General features: G+C 43.2%; 1 protein-coding gene across 17 annotated transcripts in view; it reads right to left on the bottom strand.

Annotated features, from left to right (window-relative positions):
• SGMS1 (sphingomyelin synthase 1) overlaps positions 1-13,409 on the bottom strand; it is a 296,929-nt gene that overhangs the window by 177,827 nt on the left and 105,693 nt on the right. The window contains exon 1 of one of the 17 annotated variants that reach the window (XM_061176022.1): positions 12,437-12,500. The exons of 13 other annotated variants lie outside the window; for them this stretch is intronic. The gene's annotated coding sequence lies outside the window, so the exon portion shown is untranslated. Of the gene's footprint in view, positions 1-2,809; positions 2,834-4,488; positions 4,721-5,316; positions 5,336-12,436; positions 12,501-13,409 lie in introns of those variants that run through there. 3 more of the 17 variants (XM_061176161.1, XM_061175946.1, XM_061176093.1) reach the window with 3 other exon arrangements.

Below are 13,409 nucleotides of genomic sequence, written 5' to 3'. Positions count from 1 at the left end.
GAAGAATCAACATTGTGAAAATGACTCTACTACCCAAAGCAGTCTACAGATTCAATGCAATCCTTATCAAAATACCACTGGCATTTTTCACAGAACTAGACCAAAAAATTTCACAATTTGTATGGAAACACAAAAGACTCCGAATAGCCAAAGCAATCTTGAGAAAGAAAAACGGAGCTGGAGGAATCAGGTTCCCTGACTTCAGAATATACTACAAAGCTACAGTAATCAAGACAGTATGGTACTGGCACAGAAACAGAAATATAGATCAATGGAACAGGATAGAAAGCCCAGAGGTAAACCCACACACATATGGTCACCTTATCTTTGATAAAGGAGGCAAGAATATACAGTGGAGAAAAGACAGCCTCTTCAATAAGTGGTGCTGGGAAAACTGGACAGCTACATGTAAAAGTATGAAATTAGAACACTCCCAAAAACAAACTCAAAATGGATTAAAGACCTAAATGTAAGGCCAGACACCATCAAACTCTTAGAGGAAAACATAGGCAGAACACTCTATGACATAAATCACAGCCAGATCCTTTTTGACCCAGCTCCTAGAGAAATGGAAATAAAAACAAAAATAAACAAATGGGACCTAATGAAACTTAAAAGCTTTTGCACGGCAAAGGAAACCATAAACAAGACGAAAAGACAACCCTCAGAATGGGAGAAAATATTTGCAAATGAAGCCGCTGACAAAGGATTAATCTCCAGAACATACATGCAACTCATGCAGCTCAATATCAAAAAAACAAACAACCCAATCCAAAAATGGGCAGAAGACCTAAATAGACATTTCTCCAAAGAAGATATACAGATTGCCAACAAACACATGAAAGAATGCTCAACATCATTAATCATTAGAGAAATGCAAATCAAAACTACAATGAGATATCATCTCACACTGGTCAGAATGGCCATCATCAAAAAATCTACAAACAATACATGCTGGAGAGGGTGTGGAGAAAAGGGAACCCTCTTGCACTGTTGGTGGGAATGTAAATTGATACAGTCACTATGGAGAACAGTATGGAGGTTCTTTAAAAAACTAAAAATAGAACTACCATATGACCCAGCAATCCTACTACTGGGCATACACCCTGAGAAAACCATAATTCAAAAAGAGTCATGTACCAAAATGTTCATTGCAGCTCTATTTACACTAGCCAGGACATGGAAGCAACCTAAGTGTCCATCAACAGATGAATGGATAAAGAAGATGTGGAACATATATACAATGGAATATTACTCAGCCATAAAAAGGAACGAAACTGAGTTATTTGTAGTGAGGTGGATGGACCTAGAGACTGTCATACAGAGTGAAGTAAGTCAGAAAGAGAAAAACAAATACCGTATGCTAACACATATATATGGAATCTAAAAAAAAAAAAAAAAGAAGAAGAAGAAAAAAATGGTCAGAAGAACCTAGGGACAAGACGGGAATAAAGATGGAGACCTACTAGAGAACAGACTTGAGGATACAGGGAGGGGGAAGGGTAAGCTGGGACAAAGTGAGAGAAGGGCATGGACATATATACACTACTAAACGTAAAATAGGTAGCTAGTGGGAAGCAGCCGCATAGCACAGGGAGATCAGCTCGGTGCTTTGTGACCACCTAGAGGGGTGGGATAGGGAGGGTGGGAGGGAGGGAGATGCAAGAGGGAAGAGATATGGGGACATATGTATATGTATAACTGATTCACTTTGTTATAAAGCAGAAACTAATACACCATTGTAAAGCAATTATACTCCAATTAAGATGTTAGAAAAAAAAAAGATTTAATGAGGGATCTCAGCTGATTTTTCAAAGAACTCTTTAATACTAGAAAGGTTCAGGGTCAACGAGTATCTATCATCACTGGGTCTCAGTGATCACTGGAACCAGGCAGAAGGAATTGGGCTTAAAAGCTACTGCCCTATAAAATAAATCCCTGCAATTAGCGTCACCACTCTAAATGACAGAAAGATCATACGTTCTCCCCAAACTGTATGTTTTGAATACTTAGCTCTTCTCTCTATCTCCACTTTCCTCTGAGTATTCACTGTGATTTGACCACCAAGAAGAAACTGACAAGTAAGAATAAGAATGTCAGTGCTAATAAATAGGTTACCCTGTCAGTTAGTGTCTTTATTTTTTCCTCTTTCATTGGTTTTTGAATCCCACCCCAAAAGGCAGCCACAGTTGACCGTTAGGTGTTACTATCACCTCTGCCTAAAATTCACAGCACCGGGACTAAGTCTGCTGCTCAGAATCAAAGTTATGTAACAGCCAGAGAATCTCTGAGCCTCAGAACTCCTACCTCTGAGAAGAAACACGGCCCCTCGGCTTCAGTAGCAGAGCCAGGTCTCTGGAATCCCACTCCAGGGTTCTTGCCCCTACAGATCTTTCTTCTGCTTCCCTGGGTCTTGAGGCATGGCTCAAGCCACCCAGAGATATAGCTTCTGAATCATGACACTTTATCCAGAGTTCAATTACACTGAAGCACTGTAGCTCACAATCTGTTTCCCCCCCGCCCCCTTTGCATATTTCACTTTCATCAAGTATCCTAATGTCCATCATGGAAGTTTTCTTTTGCCCAGGACCAGCATAGGATCACAAACTGCATTTAACTTGGGTCTCCTTTAAACTGAAACAGTTCTTCAGCTTCTTTGTCTTTCATGACATTGATATTTTCGAGGAATACATGCCAATTATTTTAGAGAATATCCTTCAATTTAGGTTTCTCTGGTGTTTATGCACAATTAGATTCGGATTCGGCCTTCTTGGCCGGGATATGACATCCAGAGGCATGTGACACTCACCAGCCCTCATTGGTGATGTTAACTTTGACCCCTTGTTTACGGTGTTGTCCAGTTTCCCCACTGATTTGTTACTATTTTTTCCTTTTGTAATCAATTGTAACATCTGTGAGGAGAACAATGACACACTTTGAGTTCAGAAACTGACTCGTGCATTTGATTGGTTAATAAATTATTTGCTGAGCACCTGTTACTTGCCAGGCATGGTGGTGGCACTGGAGATACTGCAGCGGGAAAAGTTATATCCCTGCCCTCGGGAAGTTTACATTCTAGTTAGGAAAGGCAGACAAAGGGCAAGTAAATAAAGCATACACTGTGTACTCTGGTGACAAGTGCTTCCAAGGAAATAAAGCAGAGACAGGCAGGGAGGGCTGGGGGAGGAGCAATTGGAGCTGCTACTGCTGTCGTAGCCTTCAGCCCACAATCCAAAAGGGTACAGAGACCTTCTAAAGCAGAAATTGAATCTTGTCCCTTCCTGTAAAATGCAAAGAGTAACATGCTCTCTGGACATCCAGGATCCTCATGGAGTACCCCAGCCTCACCACATTCATCTCTTGTCATCCTCTCGTGATTTATGTGCTGGCGGTAACACCTATGCTTCCTCAGATGTGCCCTGATGTGCCTCCCATTCCCGTGCCTCTCACCTCACGTGGAGGAACTCCTCTCCCTGTCCATTCACAGCACATCCCTGGGACCTTCCCTTCAATACTGAGGACCAGAGACGCGGAGGGAAACCTGTCCACAAACTACCATTCTGACCAAAATGAAATGATCTGAGAATTCAACTATTTACAATTATCTGTTTTAGACATCATTTTACACACAATTTTGTATTATACACAAAGGTAACTTTGTTACATTTTTAACTTACTCTAGGCAGAGTACTTAATGAAACATGTTTGATTTTTCCCTCTTCTCTGGGTTAATTAAAGAAATTAATTTGCAGAGATAATTCCATATGATGCACATACAGACTAAGAAAATTTATCAGGCATTTCTTTAGCTAAGACAGCTTGTAAATAAACATCATGAATATGTGCACACCCACAAGCAAGTAAGGCAGAATTCCACCTACATAAATGGACTGAGTCATGCTTCAATCCAATTCAACAAGTCGTCTCTAAGTCCTTATAAGGTGCTCTGTCGTCTATTCTGTGCTGCAGGAGTTTCAAAAAAAAAAAAAGGGTGGAATAGGAACCTCGGGTTCCTATGTTCCTAGGTTAGACAATGCGGTAAGATGTTAAAATACATGGTATCATTAAAACCTTAGCAAAAAAACCTTGGGACTATTATTTAGATAATTAGACATAGTTACATAAACAATTGCAATTTTAAGTATGGGTATTTAACAAAGTTAAAATTGCACCTCTTGCTTGCATCACTGTCCATTTTTGTTGTATGTATGTATACGTATATTTGCTGGAGGAAAGGAGGAGTTGGTTGGTTCGTTGGCTTTTAGTTTGTTTAACCAGAGGTCTTGCTTTGTGGACCAAGATGGTGTCTTTCCTACATGCTGTATTTGCACTTTAGAAATGCCTGGCATGGGCCTTGCCTCCTCCCTGTCAAAAGGACCCGAGTGCCCAGGCGCCGGGCTGTTCTCCCACAGACTCCCTCCTCCCCAAGCGGCCGCTCACCTGCCAAGGTATCAATCTGTGGCTATGACTGATCAGAACACCACTTACCTGGGTAATCGTCTCTACTCCCTGTAAAAAGAAGACTCTTAAATTTCCACCTCCAGCCTCTCCCCACACAAAGATGATTTTCAGATGACAAAAGAAAAAAAAAAGCCAGGACAGCAAGAGCAGTTGCGAAAGAAAGCTGCAGGCCCAGACTCATCCCATAGCTGAGCTCCTGAGGGGGGGAGTCCCCACTGAGGGCCTGCTTCCTCCTGCTTCCTGCTATCTGCCCACGTGACAGAAGAAGGCGGCAAACTCACCTGCACACAGACCCGCCTCCTGCCTTTAATACCGGGAAGGTTCAGTCCTTTAGGTCCGCCCACAGAATGACAAATATCTGCCCACATTTCACAACAGTTTCCGAATGAGTTGTTCTTAAATTCACTAAAACTTCAGGATTCTGTTACTTAATACTGCGCAGATACAAAGTTTTGTCATGTGAGAATACTAGGGCAGAAAAGAAAGGAAGAAATGCCTTCCATTTCAACATCCAGATCCTCACCGTTAAATGTATTTAGGTAGATGCCCTCAAGACCTCCCAGGCTTTTTCTAAGAAAGTAAAAATGTGCAGATTTACAAACGTATATCAACTTTTCACTTTAACAAGAGCTCCAAAAAGTAGATTGATTTGTCGCAGGTCAGAAAATGAACTTATCACCCAAGTAAGATTCGCAGCATAAATCAATTTCTCCCACGATAATATAAAGAGAAAGATACCATTAAGCCCAACCTGAAATAAACTATCAGTGTGAAACCATACGAAAAATGGCTGTTGGAGAAAATTCTTTAAATCTTCATAGACTTATGTGAAAAAACAGCTACCCCTAGCCCCACCTGGCACGGGGAGGTACCGCCTTAGAGACAATGAGAATCCTGTATTCCTCAAAGAGGTGTGAACTCCACTTGTGATGTCTGCAGAAAGCTCAGCCTTCAGAATAAAAAGTTTTAGATGTTCATCTTCCTTTGTCACTGATAGGGAAATGATTAGTTACTGCCTGGGCCAGAGAAGGGAAATGAACTTGCAGGCTTGTGTGAAAACAACAAAATGTTGTTTTTCCAGAACAGTTGATTAAGAACACACTGTCCTAAGTGCAGTGGAGTGAAACGTTCCTTCCTGGTTCCCAGCTCTCAGAGGAGGAAAGAGCAGCTCTGCAGGCTTGGCCTTCAATGAACAAAGCTTGGGGGTCGCCCCCCTGCAGAGACACTGCATCCATGGTCACTGCCACTCTGACAGCCTGGAGTAACTGACGCCTTAGAGACTCAGGAGGACAGAAGGCTGTCAAGATATTTGACCGTGTCCCTGAGTATATTTCACAGAGCAGATTACTAAAATCAGATAGGTTTTGTAAAGAGAAAGAAAGCCAAGAAAGCTGAGTAACTTACACCAGCACTGTTGTACTGTAGCTATAAATCCTCTCATGTTCCTGGGAACCCAGAAGCATGTTATGTCTGCTTTGATTCGAGAGAAGATTCTGAATAAGATTGCCTATATAAACGGTGACACATTACCTGTCTAAAAACTGGGATATAATCTGATGAGTATAAACACACGTCTAGAATCTACCAAGCAGAATATTTGGAAGCAAGGGCAGTCTCACAAAATCCAGGATGTGTCATCACCCTGCCTACTTAGCAAGATTCCCAGGCCCCTCCTCTGGAGACTTAAGTCAGTAAATCTGGGTGCTGCCTGAGAATCTATATTGTTAACAAGCACTTCGAGGAGATCCTTAATGTTCAGGCAAGTTTGGGGAACACTGGAGTGAGCCAATTATACCCTATAACACAGTTCTCTTTGAGATACTTCTACATTTAAATCCCATTTAGTAATACCATCCATTATGTTAAGCTTATAAATGGTAACAATAATGAATATCTGTCTTCCCCTAACCCCTCAAATAATAAAACAATTTTGGTAATACCCATTTTAAAGAAAGAGGTTAAGTAACTTGTACAAAGTCACAAGCTAGTAAGTGATTGGGGGGGGGAGGGGAGGGGGGGGGATTCAAACAGAGGTGTGACTTCAACAGCTGTACCCGTAACCATTTATTTACATATACAGCCTTCTCTTTCACAAGTATAGATCCTGTTTACAAGTGATAGCAATGGATTTAGAACCCAAAGTAAAAAAGATTTTAGGAAACCATTTATGAACTACTAGTACTTTCAAATTACTGGCTGTGTAGAGACCCAGGGATCCAGCAATATCTCTAACAAAAAGTTTTTATCCTGTGCTGCCCTCAGATTTCTCCTTTAAGGAAGTTTGGATCCTTACCTCCATACCTTTCCCTAGCAAGTAAAAAAGATGCAATCAAAAAGTCAATGACCTTGGGCTTCCCTGGTGGCGCAGTGGTTGGGAGTCTGCCTGCCAATGCAGGGGACATGGGATCGAGCCCCGGTCCGGGGGGATCCCACATGCCGCAGAGCAACTAAGACCGTGCACCACAACTACAGAGCCTGCACTCTAGAGCCCGTGCTCCACAACAAGAGAAGCCGTCGCAATGAGAAGCCCGTGCATGGCAACGAAGAGTAGCCCCCGCTCTCCACAACTAGAGAAAGCCCGCACACAGCAACGAAGACCCAGTGCAGCCAAAAATAAATAAATAAAATAAAAATAAATTTAAAAAAAAAAAAAAAAAAGTCAATGACCGCTCCCAGAAAAATAATTAGCTCAGAGGAATTACAATGTGCTATAATTTAGCCCCAAATCTGAACAATATATCAGATGGAGGGCTACATGTTTATACTGATCTGTAAAGAATTTAAAAAGATGTGATATTCAAATATTTTCATAACTGCCCTCTTCTATCATTTCTAACACTGAATTTAAAAAGAAAAAAAAAGAAGAAAATCAACTTTTCTACTCAACCTGCCTAAACAAAAAAAAAGACTTGATGTCAAGTGAACAGTGTCACTATGTCTCTTTCTAGCCTCAGGTTAATTAAAAGTCACTCAGGTTTGAAAAGGATATTAAAACCAGAATGAAAATCAAACTCATGATTCATTCAACGAGTATTTATTGAGGGTTTTCTATATGCCAGGCATTGTTCTAGGTGCTATAGATACACAGCAGAGAATAAAACAAACAAAAACTCCTGCCTTTAAGGAGCGCACATCCTCCTAAGAGGATATACGCTCTAAAGAAATAAGAAAATAAACAATTTGTCAGACGGTGAAAGGTGCAGCGGGGAGGACCACTGTGTGGTCCCCAAAGGTTTCCCTAACAAGGGGCCATCTGAGCAGAGGCCTGAGGGAGATGGGGGGCAAGCAACACAACATCTAGGGGGGAGCGCATCCCCAAAGAAGAAGGAGTGTGTCCAGCAGACCTCCATCCCCGCCCAAACCACAATCCCCCCAAATTTTCTATCTGCTCAGATGGAACCACACTTCTCCCAGTTGCTCAGGACTGGAACTGAGCTGGGCTCCTTCCCCTCCCTCACATCTCCCATCCTGTCAATCTGGTGGTCCTCTGCACTGTGCCTCCTAAATATTAATCTCCATTCCACACTTGAGAAACAGGCCATCATAATAAACCTGGATGGCTGCAGAAGCCTCCAAACTGGTCTCCCCGTATTTTTTATGCTCCTAGCCCCCAAATCTAAGCTCCACTAAGAAACCAGAGTGATCTCTTAAAAACACATATGAAATTGCATCAAGGCCCTTTTCTAGCTCAATCCTTCCTACTGCTCTTTGGAATAAAATCTGGATCCTGTTAACATATACACACTACTGTATATATGAAAAATAGATAATCAACGGGGACCTACTATATAGCACAGGGAACTCTACTTAATATTTTGTAACGACCTATATGGAAAGGGAATCTGAGGGAGAATGGATATGTATATATGTATAACTGAATCACTTTGCTGTGCACCTGAAACTAACACATTGGAAATCAACTATATTCCAATATAAAATAAATATTAAATTAAAAAAAAAAATCTGGATCCTGGATGTCCAGGCCCTGCCAGCCTCTCTGAATGATCCACATCCCTCTGTCCCCAGAGCTTGCTGGCCTCTGAGCTACCTTGGCCTTCCTGCAGTCGTTCTAAGGAGCCTAGCTCCTTTCTGCCTTTGCCCATGCGTTCCTTCTGTCTGGAGAGATGCACTCCTCATCTCCCCTGGCACACTCCCCTCCCATCCTTCAGATCTCAAGCTAGAAGCCACTGCCCCAGGGTGATGTTCTGATCTCCCTATCACATGCGATCCGACACTGCACACTTCTTATACACTGTATTTCTCCTAGCACCATCACAACTATAATTAAATCATTATTTCTATAATTTAATGGCTGCCCTGCTCCAATAAACCAATCTCTATGGCGACAAGGACTACATCAGTTGAATTCCTTTTTGCATCTCCAACTGCCTTAAAAATAGCAGAGTTCAATACATATTTGGGAAGAGGTTAAGCCTTCTTCCTTACACATCCCTGCATTCTCTCTCAAGGAAAACAAAGAGCTGCATTTTTCCTCTGCATCCTCTACGCCTCACAAATTTGTCTTCTAATAACAAAAGTTAGGAACCATGAAAAAGCCATGTTGAAATAACAAAGTTCCAAACTGAGAAGCCCCAAGTTGAGCCATTTGGACCACTTTTATTTTTTTGGCCTCGCCACTCGGCGCGCAGGATCTTAGTTCCCCGACCAGGGATCGAACCCTCACCCGCCGCAGTGGAAGCACAGAGTCTTAACCACTGGACCACCAGGGAAGTCCCTTGGACCATGTTTGGTTTTAGCTTTGTTTCATGTTATAGAATCATCTTCCTAAAGGGAAGCCCAGTAAGCAGAGCCCACCCACTCCTCAGACTTCACAAGTCGGGCACTAACTCCTCAAGGAGCAAATTAAAGTAACAGGAAAGAATAGAGAACCCTGGGAGAAAGGACTTCCCACTGGTCCACAGTTATCAGAATCTTTTTCACTGTAATTAAGGCTAACGGGAGGCACTCGCTCTATGACAAGAAGTAAAGGGGCGTTGCAAGGCCCTCATACCACGCAGCTTACAGTTAACGGCGGCCGCACTTAGCTGCACCCTAACCAGGAGCCAGCCCCTTGGCAAAGTGCTCTCCTCGCACACCACCTCATTTAAATGAACTGAATCTTGGCGACCACCCCGTGATCCAAGTGACTTTATCCCCATCTGATCAAGGAGGCCGAGGAGGTGAAGTCACTTGCTTGGGCTCACAGAGCTAATAAGTGCTGTGACCCAGGAATCAGAAGCAGCTCTGTTGGGCTCCAAATCCTCAGCAAAGTATGTCATTTGGGACCCAGGGTCCTAGTACCAGTGTACCAGTACCCAAAGTGCTGGTACTGAGTGTGAATCACTTGGATGCTCTAGTCCCGGCTCCCTGGCTCACAGGACCGGAGAAGGGGAGTGACTGGCACAAGATCACACAGCCCGATGGTAGCTAGCTCTAGCCAACAGTTCCATCCCTGTCAGATGGTCCTTCTGACAGACAGCACCTCCCCTCACAAAAGATCCCTAAAATCCTTAGAATAAATGCTCCAAGTCAAGCTTTCCTAAGGAACGCTGTAATGTTATAAAAATCCTAAAGTAGCCCTCAGAGTTGAGTGAAAGGAAAACAGAAGGACTTTATCACTCTCCTTTCTTGCAGCTGCCATTGGTCTGAATTCACACAAACAGCCCCTTGTCTCTGTGCTGCCATGCAGCTCTTCTAAGTGACAGAAGCCCAGGAACACAGAGGCCCTGGGCCCAGGCCAGCTAGAGCCGAGCTAAACAGGCTAAAAAGCAGGCGGTTCTGACACCCTTTAATCAACCACCACTCACTCTGGAGAAGCAATAAACACAATTTTGCACACACGATCACTCTTCTTTCTGTACAAGAGCAAGTGGAATAAGGCCTGAGCCGTGAAAGTCACCCGTGCACCCCGAACAGCACCCTGATTTTTATGATCCCAGTGGCAAAACCATCACTGCATTCAGGTCAGTTTACTGTGGACTCCAACCCCCTTGCCCTCTTCCAAAATGAGGCTGCTAACAGCCAACAGCCTGGTATCACACCACCTACCAGCCACCGCTGGGCCTGCCAGGCCAGACCAAGGCAGCAATTATATGCACTTGGTGTTTGGAAGCTCTTCTGGAGAAGCACCCTTAAATGGCCTCATGCCGTCCTCAGCAGCTTCAAACACCAACACACGAACATCCCGGAGCGACCACTGCCAGGAGAACTTCTGTTGTGACAAGGCCTCCAGACCAGCAGCTCCCCTGGTTACCGAGAGCCCCAGCTCAGCCTGGGATGGACAAGGCCCACGTCATCCCCCAAGACAGAGCCCATCAGGGACGACTCGCGGCGGGTTGGCTGAAGGTGGACTCACCCACTCCCTGCAGACCCAGCCGCCCAGCCAGAGCCACCGGCCACAACGCGTGAGTCCCCCGAGGGTGCTGTGCGGTAGCAGTGCTCCATTTAAAACTCGTTAAAAGCCACTCGTTCTGTGAGGTCTTTTGTTAAGTGAAAATAATGCCTATGAGGGCACCTCAAATATTCAAAGAGCTAAACAATCTAAGGGTATCAAAAGGGTCACCATTTGGGTATGCTGCCCACACTTGAGGACTGAGATGTAGGGGATATAACTTTAAGAGGTCCCCACTGTCCTTGAGGGAGGAAGGGTGATGTGGACCCTAGAGCTGCAACCTGGGGCAAGTTACACGAGCTTCTACCGCTCAGTTCCCTCAGCAGCAGATCGGAGTTAACAACCGCTCTCTCGGTGTCACAGTGGAATATCACGTGAGAAAAAGGAAGTCATTCTCTGGCACAGTGATTGGCACATAATAAACCATAAATGAATGCTCGCTTCCTTCTTTAAGGCTTTTAAAGAGCTTACTTTCTTAAGTATTATGCATTCCTTTTCTGTTCCCTTTTATTAACTTCTCAAAATCTTCTTTCAAAACTAACAACCCACATCTACTCTCATTCCAGCAATTCAGTGTATTTTCCTTAAGGACATGTGTGGAAAAGAATGTCAAGATGTATGACCAATGATGGTCACTCCATCATTATTTGTGACCTTCAAAAAAAAGTAACAGCTACTAACTAGAATCCAATTACAGTACTTAAATAAAACAGGTAGTTCAGTGAATGTTAATAAAAGGAAAGTGCTTTAAGGTATAACTTTACATAGTATGATCAAACATGGGATTAAAAACTTAAATAAATATATATTACATATATGCTAGCTTTGGTATCCAAATAATTTACCAGTGGGAAGGAAAAAAGGAATAAGGGTGGGAGGATGCGGTAGGCAAAATAATGGCCCCCCCGTCCACATCCTAACCCCCCAGAACCTGTGACTATGTTACCTTACACAGCAAAAGGGGCTTTGCAGATGTGATAAATTAAGGATATTGACATGGGAAGAGTAGCCTGGATTATTCAGGTGGCCCCAATCTAATCACATGGGTCCTTAAAATCAGAGACCGTTTCCTGGATTTGACTACAAAAAATGGTCGGAGAGAAGATGGAGGAAGAGGCCATGGGCCAAAGAATACTGGCAGCCTCTTGAAGCCAGAAAAGGGCAAAAGCCTTGGACATGTTGATTTTAACGCAGTGAGACCCATGCTGGGCTTCTGACTTGCAGAAGCATTAAGATAATAAATTTGTGTCGTTTCATAACACTGACGTTGTGGTAATTAATTATACCAGCAATAGAAACTAATAGAGGAGGAAAAGGGGTAAATTACTTATAATTTTATATCTTTCCTGATAATCTGAATATTTACTGTATACATAATATATATATATATATATATATATATATATATAAATAAATATATTGCTTTTACTTTAACACTTATTTAGTTGGGGAGGAAGGGAAGAAATCCTTTGCCCCATTTCAATGTCATGATTCCCTGATCACAAAAGCTTTCATACAGCACTTGTCTCCTCTTGCCTGAAAAATTGGGCGCTGTCTTTCAGGACCAAACAAAAGTCTACTTACACACCAAGGCCCAACTCAAGTGATCCATCCCAGGTCAGTGCCTCCTCCTTAGGGGTCTCCCCTGCAGCTGACCTTAAGGGGGCTGCTCAGAGCTCTGTCAACCCTGCTGGATGGTGAACTCCTTAAAAACAGGGCTTGAGGCTTATTTGCCTGTGCAAACCCAACCCCTCATAACAGGCATAACATGTGGTTAATGATTAAGTGTTTGCTCAGCTGAAAAGACTACTGGATCGCATTAAATCCAAGCCAATCTAGTAAACCCTGGTTTTAAATTAACAAGGAGTCTTCTGCTGGGAAAAGACTGTTGTAACCTCACATGCATTATCCAGCTATCTGTTCTGTAAAGGTAGAAGTTATATCCTTCAACCTCACAAATCACAGTTAACAGTTCATAGTTAAATCCTCCTTCAAAATCAAATTTTGAGGAGACTTCCCTGGTGGCGCAGTGGTTAAGAATCCGCCTGCCAGTGCAGGGGACACGGGTTCCAGCCCTGGCCTGGGAAGATCCCACATGCCGAGGAGCAACTAAGCTCGTGCGCCACAAGTACTGAAGCCCGTGCGCCTAGAGCCTGTGCTCCGCAGCAAGAGAAGCCACCGCAGTGAGAAGCCCGCGCACCACAGCAAAGAGTAGCCCCCGCTCGCCACAACTAGAGAAAGCCCGCACGCAGCAACGAAGACCCAACGCGGCCAAAAATAAATAAATAAATTTTTTAAAAATCAAATTTTGACTTTGATTTACAAAGGATGGTAGTTATCAAGAGACACTGCTTCAGAGCTCCAGGGCATTGAATTTACAGTCTGAATCTTCTAGTTCCTGCTGTAGACATTTCTGAGTTATATTTAAATTATACTGGCTGTAGTGCTGAAGTTAGCCTTCCTTCCTCCCATCAAATCAAAACACTGGGTTTCCCCAATAGGACATTTTCTCATCCATTCTAGGAAAAAAAAAAAAAAAATCACAGCACAGTTGTTA

Source organism: Eubalaena glacialis, chromosome 1 (assembly GCF_028564815.1).
Source record: "Eubalaena glacialis isolate mEubGla1 chromosome 1, mEubGla1.1.hap2.+ XY, whole genome shotgun sequence".
NCBI lineage: Eukaryota > Metazoa > Chordata > Mammalia > Artiodactyla > Balaenidae > Eubalaena > Eubalaena glacialis.
Note: the sequence above shows the minus strand (reverse complement) of the source record. Positions and strands in the feature narration are given on the sequence as shown.